This window comes from Protopterus annectens, chromosome 5.part0 (genome assembly GCF_019279795.1).
Source record: "Protopterus annectens isolate FY-2018-M chromosome 5.part0, PAN1.0, whole genome shotgun sequence".
NCBI classification, from domain to species: domain Eukaryota; kingdom Metazoa; phylum Chordata; order Ceratodontiformes; family Protopteridae; genus Protopterus; species Protopterus annectens.
In genome coordinates this window covers 1315259794-1315274322 of record NC_056735.1, presented here as the reverse complement: position 1 = coordinate 1315274322, position 14529 = coordinate 1315259794, and the positions used below count along the sequence as shown (strand labels likewise).

The following is a 14529-nucleotide window of genomic DNA, read 5'->3' as shown; positions in this document are numbered from 1 at the left end:
ATGATGATGGTATATGACTTTAGAAGAATGTATTAAAATGAATTGTAGAAGAGAGTCAAAGTAGAGTTGTGGTCTTGGGAAAAATATCAGTGGATAAACAATTTATGGGAATGGTTCAGGGGCATAGTTTGTAGGGCTATGAGCAATGATTTAAGGTGAAGCATACAGGAACATAGATGAGATGGAGATGAACCAGAATGTCTGCATTGTAAAGTAAGGCTAATGAGTAGGGCCTCCATAAGATGTATTTTAATAAAATAAATTTAAAAAAATTAAGTTAGAGAGGTACAGGAGGCACAATACGAAGGAAGCAAGAGGAAGTCTAACAAAGAATGCAAAACAGCAGAGGGACAAACCAGCAAAGGTGCAAGTTAAAAGTGAGTTTGCAGAAAGCTGAGAAGGGAATCAAAGCTGGTAAAGAATGTTGCAGAGAATAAGCTTGATCAAAATAGGAAGGAGACCATGGAAAACAGTAAAGAGGCAAAAATACTGAATGAATGTCTTGCCTCAGAATTTGTTAAGGAAAAGTGGGGAAGGTGCCATGTTGGGAGTGTGATATGACAGAGAAGGAAGGCCAATGGATAGACATGGGAATAGAGAGGAAGGGAGGAAGTTCAAATGGAACTTTTTTCCTAAAAGAGGCCAAAACTGATAGACCAGATGAGCTGCTTCAAAAGACCTTCAGGAGTCTGCCAGAGTAATGGTAGATTCATTGCTGGAATCTTCAAAAAAAAATAAATTGCCCCTTCAGAAGTGCTGGAAGACTTGAAAGATGGTGATAGTGCTGCACTAATTGGTGAAGATCAGGCATGGAAATCTGGGGAATCCCAGTTCTGTTAACTCAATAACAATGACAGAGAGAATCCTGAGGAAAAGAGCAACATTACTCAGGAAACCAGGCAGCACAGGTCCGTGGTCAGAATGTGCAATAAGTGGAATGCAATCCAGTTTTATTACCGGTCTAGAGGAGAACTTGATAGGGGTGTACTGCTGTCTTAGTGTACTTGGACTTTGCCATGGTGTTTGAATGGGGGCTACAGAGGAAGCATCTAGGAAACATGCAGTGTCTGAGGGTAGGACCATGAATAAGGAACTGTATTGTTGCATGGTTGAAGGACAGGGAAGTAATGAGTGGAGTACTGCTGGAGCTGGAACTGGACCTGGACGTGGTACTCTTGTGTGTGTTTGCGTGTGTGCATGTGTGTGTGTGTGTGTGTGTGTGTGTGTGTGTGTGTGTGTGTGTGCGTGCGTGTGTGTGCATGTGTGTGCATGTCTGTGCATGTGTGTGCGTGTCTGTGCATGTGTGTGCGTGTGTATATGTGCATGTATGCGTGTGTGTGTGTGTGTGTGTGTGTGTGTGTGTGTGTGTGTGTGTGTGTGTGTGTGTGTGTGTGTGTGTGTGTGCACGTGTGTGCGTGTGTGTGTGTGTTTCAGTCACATCTAAGGAAACATACAACAGAAACAGCCTTTTCAGTGATGACAAAAAGTAGATGAGCAGCAGAGGATCAGGAAAGGCACTAAGGAAGGAAAGAAGAAAGTGAAAAGGCTGACCAAACAGGCTCAAAGATGGCGCTTGAAGTTCATTACAAAAAGTGCAAAGTACTGCATTTGGGCCACAATGGCCCTGATATGAAGTACTGGCTTGGAATTAGAACTGAAGATAGCAGAGAAGGAAAATGGCCTGTAGGTATTGATGTCAAACAGAATGGACAACCAGGAGCAGAGGAGAGAGCCACACTGTATCATCAAACAAAATGCAGGAGTGTATCCTCACAGGAAGACTCCAGATCCAGTGAGATGGTATCCCTCCCCATCACACACACACACACACACACACACACACACACACACACACACACACACACACACACACACACACACACACACACTCTAGTGGGTACTGACTATAAAACACCTAGAGCAGGTCTGGCGTCTATATATGGAAATGTACATTAGGCTAGTAAAAAACGTCTAGAGGGGTGCCATCAAAATGGTGTGCTGGATAAAGAGGAAATATATGTTAATACATTAGAGAAGATAGTGCTGTTCTCCACAGAGACAGGATGAGAAGATGGACATGATGTGGGTGCACATAATTGTGTTGGAGACACATGAAGGGAGTACCCAGAACAGGAAAGAGTGGGTAGGGGGGACTAAAGCACAGAACTGAATAACTGTTGCAACCAACTACCCTATGGATCCCTGCAAGAATTTCTTCACAAAGGGGGTTTTGGACTCATGAAATGAAATAGTAAGATGAGGCAAAATTCTCAGATTCATTACAGATGACATGGGCCAGGTAGACAGGGGGAAGGAGGACGGGAGGGATGGTGGGGAGGTCGAATGTTAAATATGTTACTTAAATTGCAGAGTAGATAGGATGATTATCTCTTTCCACCATTAAGCAAATGTAATGTATTTCCATCAATACCACCTACAAACAGTGATTTTTTTGAAGTATTTGATTTTTCTAGATTACCCCCAGAAAGTGAAATACTGATCTCACTAAGTAAATTTTTTTAATAAAATTCAGACAAGCTAAGCTTAGGTTTTGCTATGTAAATATTAAACTTCATTGGTAAAACAATGTAAAAGGGCATGAATTCCCTGTTTCACTGACATGTTTAAACTGACTTACTACTTTACATATGTAGTTATTCATTCTCTTTGGAAAACAACCTTTCATACCACTAGCCTTGGCAAGTCTGTATCTTCTGTTATGCACTTGGGACTATAGTTGGAGCCCGCAACTACTGCTTTGGTACAGTAATCAGTATAACTTCACCTCTGTGTCTCAGTGATCACATTCACTCACAGTGTTGCTAAGTTACATAGAAACCCATTGGAACAGCCTTTTCAGTTAGGAGGCTAAACATTAGACATTCTTAATGGAATTCATAGAACATCATTAATAAAAATTACAGTTTCTCTCAGTTAGAGCATCTTCTGTGTGGCTACATGCATGCATGAATGGATGTTCCTTCGTTGAAGGTTGTGCATTAGGCCCGGCAAGCCAGCACGTAAAACTCTACTGCCAATCATTAGCAGACCGGAGTTCCGCTGTGGCGACCCCTAACCGGGAAAAGCCGAAAGACACACACACACACACACACACACACACACACACACACACACACACACACACACACACACACACACACACACACACACACACACACACACACACACAGTTTCTCCTTAAAATAACCACAGTTCAACCTTCACTGCTCCTATTTCCCATACCAGAATGGCTACCAATATTGGCCTCTGTTTTTCTCAGCACTAAAGTGGAATATTGTAAAAAGAAAAACCATACCATTGCTAACAAAAAAAATTTGGGTGCATTGAACTTCAAAAACCTCATTCCTTGCCTCACTTGTACCTAAGCACTAACTCCGCTCCAGCAGCAAGTGGTCAAATTATAATAATTTAAAAAAATGGAAAAAAAAAATCATTTTCAGGTTAGAAGCATATACCTTAAACTGGAACAGTATACCATGAAGATATGATAATTCTGAATTATGGATTTCCAAGACCAAGTATTTGGGCAGACATCATGATTGCTCTTTTCTGTGAGCTTCAGGCATAATTAATGGGGGGGGGGGGCGACACAAAGGCCCTTTCTTCCCTGTATGAGAGGTACTCATCTGAAACATCTCATAGAAAATGGCAGTTGAAAAGCTATTTTTGACACCAATTGCATCTTCTTCTATATTCTGAAGTACTGGCACTTAATGACCATATTCACATTTAATGAAGTATATCTTAAGTACTGTATGTAAGGAAAATGTACTCTTTGCACAAAGGTGGTGCCATTACTGACCCTGGAAACTATTGCCCCATTAGCTTGACAAGTCTGATCTGTAAAGCCATGGATCATATTATTATGGACATCATAAACAAGTACATAGGCAATATCCAAGCACTTGACCTCACCTAGTTCGGATTTGTCAAGGGCAGATCTTGGTTACCTTGACTTGGCCAAGGCCTTTGACACAATCCCCCAATCTGCATCATTGAAAACCTAACACAACTTTGCGTAAATCCCTATCTCATCAGGTGGGTGGCAAACTGGCTCACTGATAGGACCCATAAGGTAAAAATAGGTGCTTCCACCTCTGACAGCAGACCTGTCACTAATGGTGTTCCCCAGGGATTTGTCCTGGGACCCCCTACTGTTTGACATCTACTTCTCAGAGGTCCAGGCAAAGACAAAAGGCCTGTGGCTGACCAAGTTTGCAGATGACTATAAGTTGGGTGCCGTCACTGACTACCCAAATTATGTCAACATACTGCAAGAGGGTCTCACAGCAACAAATGACTGGTGCCAAAGTCATGGCCTTAAGTTAAATGCAATAAAATGTATTATCATACCATTTGGCAAAAACACGACCCCTACTGATTACAACATTAATGGCAACCCCCTAAGTATACAACCTGTGGTGAGAGGCGTGGGTACTCAGGTTACCAACAAATTTCACATTCGACCATCATGTAGTGACAGTGGTCAGAAAAGTCTTTTACTTGGTACATCTCATAAGTAAAGGGATTGCATCCAGAAAAAAAGGAGGTTATTACCTCTCTGTACTCTTCCCTCATTAGGCCAATAATCCAGTATAATGCCCCGTTTGTTATGTATCTCTCTAAACACATGCGTCAACTGGAAGGGCCACAGAAATATCTTACAAAGAGAATCCATGGCTTCCAACACCTGTCCTATGCAGACAGGCTCAAATCACTATCAATCTACTTGGTATTGTACAAATTGCTCAGAGGTGATCTGTGTCTCTCCTACAAGGCAATATTGGACCCTGCCCTACTAGAGATGCTCCATATCTGTAAGTCTAACTCCTCGCTCATTACCCACTCAAAAGGCCCAAAGCTAATATGCGACATTAACAAAACCTGCTGGAGAGATAGGTTTGTCTCCCAGAGGCTGCCCCATCTATGGAATAGACTTCCCATACATGTCAAACAGAGTACCTCACTGACCGTCTTCAAGCACAACCTTGATGACTGGATGGAAAACCACAAATGTGTCCCAGGGGTTCCACCTGTGTCCTTCATTGACAGTGTGACAAGTGGTGACTGGGGTTTCTTTTTGGGGGATAAACTCTTGGCTAGGCTTGTAAGGGCCCCAAGACATTAGACTAGTAATCTCCTATGATCCTATGATATATTTTCTCCTGCTTCATGAGAACCAGAGGATGATATCCATATTATATTGTTTTATAAGATATACAAGACAACTAGTACTTACTTTAGGGTCATAATTCATAACATTGTACCAAGGTACAACTTCAAAGACAGACAGGCTTATATCTGAAACGAGAAGAAAAAAAGAGCATTCCATAGTTAGAGGTATGCATTTGGTGCTAGTAAATGAAAAAAAGAAGGAATATCAGTACTAAAAATACATCCTTCTTTATCAAAATGAACATATCATATCTAATAAAACTGCAGTATTTTAACTGTATGCTTGGTATTTTAACTATATAAACTTTATAATAAGAAGAGAAAAAGAGAGCTGCAGCAATCACTTCAAATTACATTTGTGCCTTTTTAAAATCATTGTTATGACAAATAAATGAAACATTTTTAATTTTTAAAATTTAGCAAAGTACTGTAATATGTACACATGCAAATATACATTGATAGTCTACATTACAGTAATTACTCTATAAAACTCTTCCAGTTGCAATTGGGAACTGCTGCACTCTCCACATTGCACTGGTGGTGATATATCGTTCAAAAAGAACTGACACCGAGTAACCTGTCCCAATGATGAATTCTCACGTGACACTGTGAAAAAGGCAAGGTTTGGTGGGCAGGTCATCTCTCCAAAATGAAATAGTTTTATATAAAGTTGTTTTGTTATATTTCACACTGCTAACTCATTTTAGTTAGCTTATGCACTAGTCTTAACAGCTGCTGATGTTATAAGCACTTTTTTGTATTTTTAAATAAAAAAGAACGTGTCTAAACTCCACTGAAAGTATTACTTTATGCTTGGGTGAATTTGTCTGGATGCCCACCAGTGACAGTGATGCTGTGACATGATAAGTGGCTGAATCTGTTCCTGCATGCACAGCACATGGTATTCCTCTACAGCCTCATGTGTGCATATGGTAAATATTTGAAATATTTGGGACCTACTAGGGCAAGTCATAAAATATGGAGACTGAATAGCCGAAAGAATGGGCTTATGTATACTAAGTCCGATATGCCATTTCTTGGAATATTCCCTTTTCTTCAAGGTATAGTGATTTTGGATTTTAAGTTCAAGGTGGTGTGGAGGGTATGTGGGACTTGCCTTCCCTGCGTAAAGAAGTTTTTTTTGTCTTCTTGGCACTTGTCATTTCGAGTGCTGACATTTCAATATTGTGCCTGTGCATACTGCACATGCATGTGCAGAATCAGCTGCTAGGTTATAAGCAAACACCCGTTAGTGTCATTTACTGCTCTATACTACTGCAAAATGAGTTTAAGGTATTTTGTAGCAGGTAAACAGAAGAGAGAGAAAGGAATAATGTATGACATTATGGCAACGTTTTTGGTTGTGAGTTATGTACTAGGTGAATAATTAGATAGGACTATAGTCACAGGAAGGCATTGCAAGGTCCTAAAAATCAAGTGGGGGTAGTCTATAGGTTGAAAGCAGCCCAGAGCCCAAGGTACACTTAACCTGCCATTTTGCAGAAGACAAACATACTGTGGGTTTGATGCTTATAATTAACGCAAGGATAATTTACGCTGATCATATTTTAACAGTTGCAATAAAGCATGCATAAGACAGGTACACTGTATTGTAATGCTGATCATAAATGCATGCACAAGGCCAGCACACTATATGCCGACGCTTACAATAAAGGTATGCATAAGGCAGGTAAGCTGTGTATTCTAACACTTGCAGTAACACATGCTTGAGGCAAGCACATTGTGTGTCTCTCAGTGTACAATCATTGAAATATTAGCATTTCAGTGTAACACATCTGAAAAGAAAGGAAATAGTGTTTAGTTCTTACAGGTTGTTACATCTATCAGTTTTATTATAAAGTGACCTTTCCTTTAATAACTGCTTTATAAAACTGATCAATGTTTAAATAAAACAGAGCAATGCAATAAAAAGATGAAAGTAATTAAAATTGTTGCCTATCAATAAATTATTGAGAATTTAATATAAAATCTGGCCTATTAAAATCTGGCTGAATTGTGCAGTCAAAAGGGTTATAACTAGGACAGACCAGATGGGATTCAGAAGGAATTCCACTGCTTGCACAAACTACTTACCACATGTAGGTCAAGTTACACAATCTGTGGGAAATGTGATTCAGAGACACATTTTTACCACTAGTGATGTCAGACCATTCAGACATTCATGCACACACACACAAGCACACACTCCCATACATTTCCCTCCACACACACCTCTTCAACTTCAAACAATCCCACCCAGAGTCTATTGGACCTACAGACACACTCACTCATTTGCAACATGCACATTCCAACATAAACACACATATTACACTCTCAATTTCAATTTCTACATAACCCAACCTTCTACAATCACCCAGGCAGGGAGAAGTGTGCATATATGCAGACACACACACACACACACACACACACACACACACACACACACACACACACACACACACACATCTACCTCTCCTGAATATCACTGAACTTACCTGCACCATGATTTCTTCTATTGAGGTCAGTGACTGACTACAGTCCTTTAAAGTCCAGCAATGTTAATTTATGCAGCCATGTGATTCTCTGAATGATTCTGCAGCATAGATTGAATACTGTAGGCATTTTATGGGGGAAGAGCTCATGGTTCCTTAGCAGTAGCCACTTCCCCAGAATGACATATTACCATGCAAATTGTCCAGCAGGACCACCCTCCATTCTGATGCTTCCACTAAAAAGAAACCTCAGCATTACAATGGTGTCTGTATCAGAAAGAGTTACTCATCATCATCTTCTTTTGGCTGTTCCCGTTAGGGGTCGCCACAGCGGATCATCTGTTTCCATTTCTTCCTGTTCTCTGCATCTTGCTCTGTCACACCAACCGCCTGCATGTCCTCTCTCACCACATCCATCAAAGTTCTTACCCTCACTACTACACTCCTAACCTTCTTCCTCTCTTCCTGCCTTTGGGTATGCCTTCCCCCTCCTCTTCTCCTTCAGCCAACAGTGGCCCAATTTCCACCAGCACCCTGTTGGCTAACAGTACTGGTGGCGGTCAATGTTAACCCGAGACTCGACCGATCCGGTATGAAAATATGAAATGTTGTCTGCATAAGTCATTTGGCAGAGGTTTTATGCCGGTTGCCCTTCCTGACGCAACACTCCCCATTTATCCGGACTTGGGCCTGGCACAAATAAATGTACTGGCTTGTGCATCTCCAGTGGCTAGTGAAACAACTTGTGGTGAGGCTTCCCACCCATGGCAATCCTTTCTGAATTCAAGGGACTGCTCTTACACTGCATTTGTTTTAGTTTTTCCTGCTATTTATAAATAGTGCAGCTGTCTCTCAGTACCTTTCCTACTATATCTGACGCAACCTGCTCACTGCTTAACTGCAGTTTCCAGATTCTACTAATAGTGAACATATGACTGATCCATTAAAGCAATGTAAATAATTTGATTTCAGATGTGCATTGATAAATTTATGGCAACCAAACCTCTAAAGTAAGTATGCATGAAACAAACAATATATATTAAGTATATTTTGTAGTAAGATGGAATGAATATCTAAGATATTAGAAGAGGTGGAGGGAAAGGGTATAGCTGAAAGCATTTTCTTGGCACACACAGATTGTCTTTAATTTCAATTTGTAGTATATCTACACAATGAATACTGTTGAGATGACAATAAAGATATAGATCTAGACCTAAAACAAACAAGAGGTTCCATGAAATGTGAAATAACCTACAGGGTGCAGTACATAATCTCAAGAAACCTGACCATGTCTCAAGCATGTTTTATAGACAGCTATGTATGTGCCATCTCATGCTAGACCAGGCAGTTACCAAAACCTGACTATGTGTGTTACTGTCTTTCACATCATAATAATAATTTTAGTACAAGGTGAACTTTGGAAAAAATTGAGTAAAATTACTTGAGAACATTATAGAGTATACAAATAAAGATATTTCAGTAATATGGAATATAAGCAAGCTATTCTGTAGCCTAAAGAATACTGTTCTTTTAGACATGTTTTGGAAAAGAATGTTTTGAAGTAACACTAATTAAATGATGACTTTTAGGTATGATGCACACTGTGAAGTCATATCAGTATTAATATGATGGCTGCACTATGTATATCATACTAATATTGATGTTTCTTGCATGCATTTTGAGTCAGATGAAGTGATTATTTTATATTATACCATGACCCCCCCAAAACGTGCACACTGATTGGCCAGCGTGCACATTGTAAATCGAGTTATACTAATGGAAAAAGGTCCGGGGACTTTTCCATTAAACACTGTCTCGCTATGGTAAATGGCTCTAACATAGCGAGACAGCTTTAAAATATGCTAAACCCATTCAACGGAGAAAGCAAGATCTCCGTTGCTTTTTACTGTTCGCTATGTTAAATGGGTTTAACATAGCGAGACAGTTTAAAATAAGCAACGGACATCTCCGTTGCTTATTTCTATGTTAAACCCATTTAACATAGAAAACAGTAAAAAGCAGCGGAGATCTTGCTTTCTCCTCTGATGTACTGCCAGACATCTGCGGAAGGACAGGCATTATACTATGCCATTATTTAAGAAAAGTAATAGTTTCTTAAATAATGTTAATAACCACTTCTGGGTGTGGGTAATGCTGTATTACCCACGGTTGGCTTTGTTTGGTCGACGCCAACCGTGGGTGAATTTACCCACTTATAGAAAACCTTAGTATTATATTGTTCTGCTACCTCTCCTTCCATAGCTGAGACAGAACAGGAACAGATAGCTCTAAAGTGCTTGAGTTTAAAAAATGGTTTAAACTGTAGCAGACTGCTTACTACATTTTTAGCAAGCAAATGCTACAGTTTATAAAAAGCAGAGACTGCTGCAGTTCTCAGATGTTTTTTATAAAAATGAAAAAAAAAAAACATTTTAAACTGTAGCAAACTGGCTATAGTTTTTACTGCACAGAGCATTACAGTGCTCAGATTTAGCTTTAAAAAAGAAAGAAGCAGAAAAAAACTTTTTTATTTTTAACTGTAGCAAACTTAGTTGCTACAGTTAGACCATACAAAGAGCACTACAGTTCAGCTTTGGCCACAGATGCACTACTGCCATTTAAAAGCCTGTATTCATTATTACTTAACAGTGACCTCAGGATTGTCCGATTATTCCCTCTAATACCATGCAGCTGAGGTAGCTGTCTCCTTTGCCCCACCGTAGCTATGCTACTTTATAGGAGGATATATTTATTTATTTATTTTACATTTGTTGACCGGTATAGTCCAACTGGATGCATGTCCATTTTCAGCAGAGGCCCGGGGAGAAAAGCTCCAAGGGTAAGCAGATACAGCATTACATAATACCAGCATTACATATTACAAACAGACTATTTACAGAGATTACATAAGTAAGCAAGTTAAACAAGTTCCACAGGTTACAGTTAGTCCTGAGCACAAGTCAGAAATGAGATAGTGCCCCTTTAAATTAAATTACACAGTAAACTGGTTAACAGATTTTTACACATTCTAGAGAGAGTTAGCCAGGCTTGATACATTGACATAGCCAGTTAAGTGACAAATGTTGTTTGAGTCTAGTTTTAAATTGACCTAAGGTGGAAAGTAAGGTAATATCAGCTGGAAGAGAGTTCCAGGATCTACTTACAAAGTTTGCAAAGAGAGAATCACCGGCTGTGTTATTAATTTTGCTAGTCTGAATTAGTAGTTTGTTAGAGGATCGAAGCAGTCTAGGATTGTTATAGGGGTGATAATATTTTTAAGTGCAGGAGTATTGTCCAGATTATAGAGGATTTTATAGGCCATAATCAATTGGTTATACTGGATTAGGCTGGGTAGTTCAAGCCACCCAAGCTGATTTAGATTGATGCAATGATGTGTCCTAAAAGGCAGCCCAGTGGCAAACCTGGCAATGTGGTTGTAGCAAATTGAGAGTTTGTTAAGGACAGTCTTGTTTAAATTCGAGAGTAGAGGGGATGCATACAGAAGGGTTGAAAGAAGGTGAGAGCAAGCTATGGCAATTTTAGCTGGAGGGTTTAGGAAGGCTTTTATGTGTTGCTTTATTGAAATGTACAGGCACTGAAATGCAGGTGACTGAAGCCAGCATTTTGAAAATCTACATCAAAATAACCCAAACCTTGAAACAAGAAAAGATTGCAAAATTAAACAAACATTTTTTGTGATCATTTAACCAAAACCTTACCCCTAAATTCAGACATACTTTGTCTCTATAATGGTATTGTTACAGAAATAGTTTTTTCTAAATAAAATATAGGGTTGGAGTTAGGAACAGGTTTAAGGTTAGCATGCATTATTACAGATGATCCTTCTTTAATGCATGACTTGCTAAGATGAAATAGCAGCTTTCTCATTACATGTAGCAGTTTTTTACAAATGTTTCATCAGAAGTTGACACTGTACCATGTTTGTACATCATTTCTTACAATAACTCTTGAAACATCATGTTCTCTAGTTGCTAGCTTAAAGTTAATTTAATTTAAGGGAACATAAAGAAAAGATGGCTGTGTAAACCTTGACTTGAGTTGGTTGTCACTGTTGAAGCGACACCCCGTGCCCATGTGCAAAATGGGAAAAGGGGTTGAGTATGGATGGATAAAGAGAAGATCATACATTTTAGGAAGTGTTAACCCATAGCTGTAATATTTCATATGAGAGAGAGTGTTAAACCTTAACTTAAGGTTCAAAGCTCACCTCACTAATGCTTGACAACCCTAACTTGCCCCTTCCACTAACCAAACGTTTCTATATTAAAATCCCAAATCCATACTTAATTTACCCCACATGTATATACACACACACACACACACACACACACACACACACACACACACACACACACACACACACACACACACACACACACACACACACACACACACACACTCGATCTTCCTTCTTTCAATATTTCAAACATTTTAAAAAGTTTGTTTATGATGAATTATCTAAGCACTTTACCTTTTTGATGAAATGACAGTTCAACAGAGTGAAGTCATACACACACACACACACACACATACATATATATATATATATATATATATATATATATATATATATATACAGATATATATATATATATATATATATATATATATATACTTATAACACTGAAATTTCATAACGTTAAATTTCATAATATTGAGAACAAAACATACCCACACCTCCAATTGCACAACATTGAAGCATCAGAGACTATCCATGTGCAACTAACAGTGTGCAACTAACAGTGGGTAAAACTGCCTTCCAGTTTATAGCCTGCTACAGACCACCCTCCCAAACCCAGGAACCCCACTCGTCCTTCCTGAGAACACTGGAAAATATGAAGGTCTCTCCAAACACCATTATATTGGGCGACTTCAACTACCCAAACATAGACTGAGAGCATTACTCTAGCTCCAACACCCTAGCCCAAAGGTTCCTAGAATTTATAAACTCAAATGCTATGGAACAACTTGTTACCACTCCCACAAGAGGGGAAAACATACTGGACCTGATCATCACCAACATGGGGACTCTATGCTCCAGACCAGAAGTGCATCCCTCACTGGTAAGATCAGACCATAAACTAATCTCACTGGATATTCACATCCCAACCCCACCCCCTGCCCAGAAAACCACAGTGAAAAACTTCTCTAAAGCAAATTTCACACTCCTCAAAACCAAGGTGGAATCCTTCAAAGCCCTCGGTCCTGTGGAAAATATGGCCCAGACCGCAGAATAGTTTATAAACGCATTCTATGAACACCTTCAGGAATGCATGGATCATGCAATCCCAAATAAAACCAAGACCCAATCCTCCAAAGGCAGACGTTCTGTCTGGTGGACCCCAGCCATAAACAAACTATACAATAGAAGGAGGAGGAAGCTACTACATGATAGAGCAAAATCCCAAAAAGGGAAGGCATCTCTGATCCATATTAGCAAAAAACTACGGGCACTCATAAAATCGTCTAAGACCAGCTTCGAGAGAAAAATTGCACAGGACACTAAGGATAATCACAAGGCTTTCTTTAGTTATGTTAGGAACCTGGGTGGGAATTCCCAGATATGTTCAGAATTAGTCCAAAATGACAAAAATACACGAACCCACAGACATTGCCAACATCCTAGCTGACAGGTTCAGCAAACCTCCCACCAAAAGGGCAAATATCTATCCCAGCAGAGTGCTGCCCCCCTGACATCTCAGATGCTCAGGTAAGAACCTCCCTCACCAAAGCAAAAAACACAGCATCAATGGGACCAGACGGTGTCCCGGCTGCTACATGAACTCCAAGAAGAGCTAAACCCAAACATAAAACTACTGTTCAATCTCAGACTTACTACAGGATATGTACCCAAAGAGTGGCGTACAGCAACAGTGGTCCCTCTCCACAAAGGTGGTGCCTCAACGGATCCTGGAAACTATCGCCCCATAAGCCTGACTAGCTTGGTCTGCAAAGCTATGGAAAGGATCATCATGGACCTCATAAATAAAGATATTGGGGACCTACAGACACTGGATCCTACCCAGTCCGGCTTTGGTAAGGGCAGATCCTGCCTCTTAAACCTGGTCGATTTCTTTGAAACAGTCACCAAGGCCATTAGCGACGGGAAGGTGGTCCACACAGCCTACCTGGACCTCAAAAAGCCTTCGATACAATACCCCACTTGGGCATTATAGATAAGCTCACCAGCTTAAATATAAACCCTATGTCACTAGATGGGTTGCAAACTGGCTCAAGGACAGAACCCACATGGTTAGAATTGCTGGAGCCATGTCAGACTCCAAACCAGTTACAAGTGGCGTCCCACAAGGCTCAGTCCTGGGACCTCTCTTGTTCGGTATATATTTCTCAGAGGTACAGGCCAACACGGAAGGACTGTGGCTGACCAAGTTCGCAGATGACTGCAAACTGGGTGCCATAATCGACTCTCCAGCCGACACAAGCATCCCCCAAAAGGGCCTCATAGAAACAGACAACTGGTACCAGAGCCGTGGCCTCAAGCTAAATGCCAAAAAGTGTATAGTCATCCCCTTTGGCAAAATCAAAGTGCCCACAAATTACCACATAGGTGGTAATCCATTAAGTACAGAAGAAGTAATTAGGGACCTGGGGACCCAAGATGATAGCAATCTCTCATTTGACAACCACGTGGCCAAAGTGGTTAGAAAAGCATTTTATATAGCCCACCTAATCATGAAGGGATTCACATCTAGATCAGGGGAGGTCATCATGCCACTTTACTCATCCCTCATCAGGCCCACAATTGAGTACAATGCCCCTTTTGGGATGTACCTTACCAGACACCTGCAGCAACTGGAAA

The 14529-nt window shown here is 40.2% G+C and overlaps 1 long non-coding RNA gene across 1 annotated transcript in view; it reads right to left on the bottom strand.

Annotated features, from left to right (window-relative positions):
* The window catches only part of LOC122802075, a 37960-nt gene that overhangs the window by 20230 nt on the left and 3201 nt on the right, over positions 1 to 14529 (bottom strand). The window contains exon 2 of the long non-coding RNA XR_006364875.1: positions 5261 to 5322. This is a non-coding gene — a long non-coding RNA (uncharacterized LOC122802075). The remainder of the gene's footprint in view (positions 1 to 5260; positions 5323 to 14529) is intronic.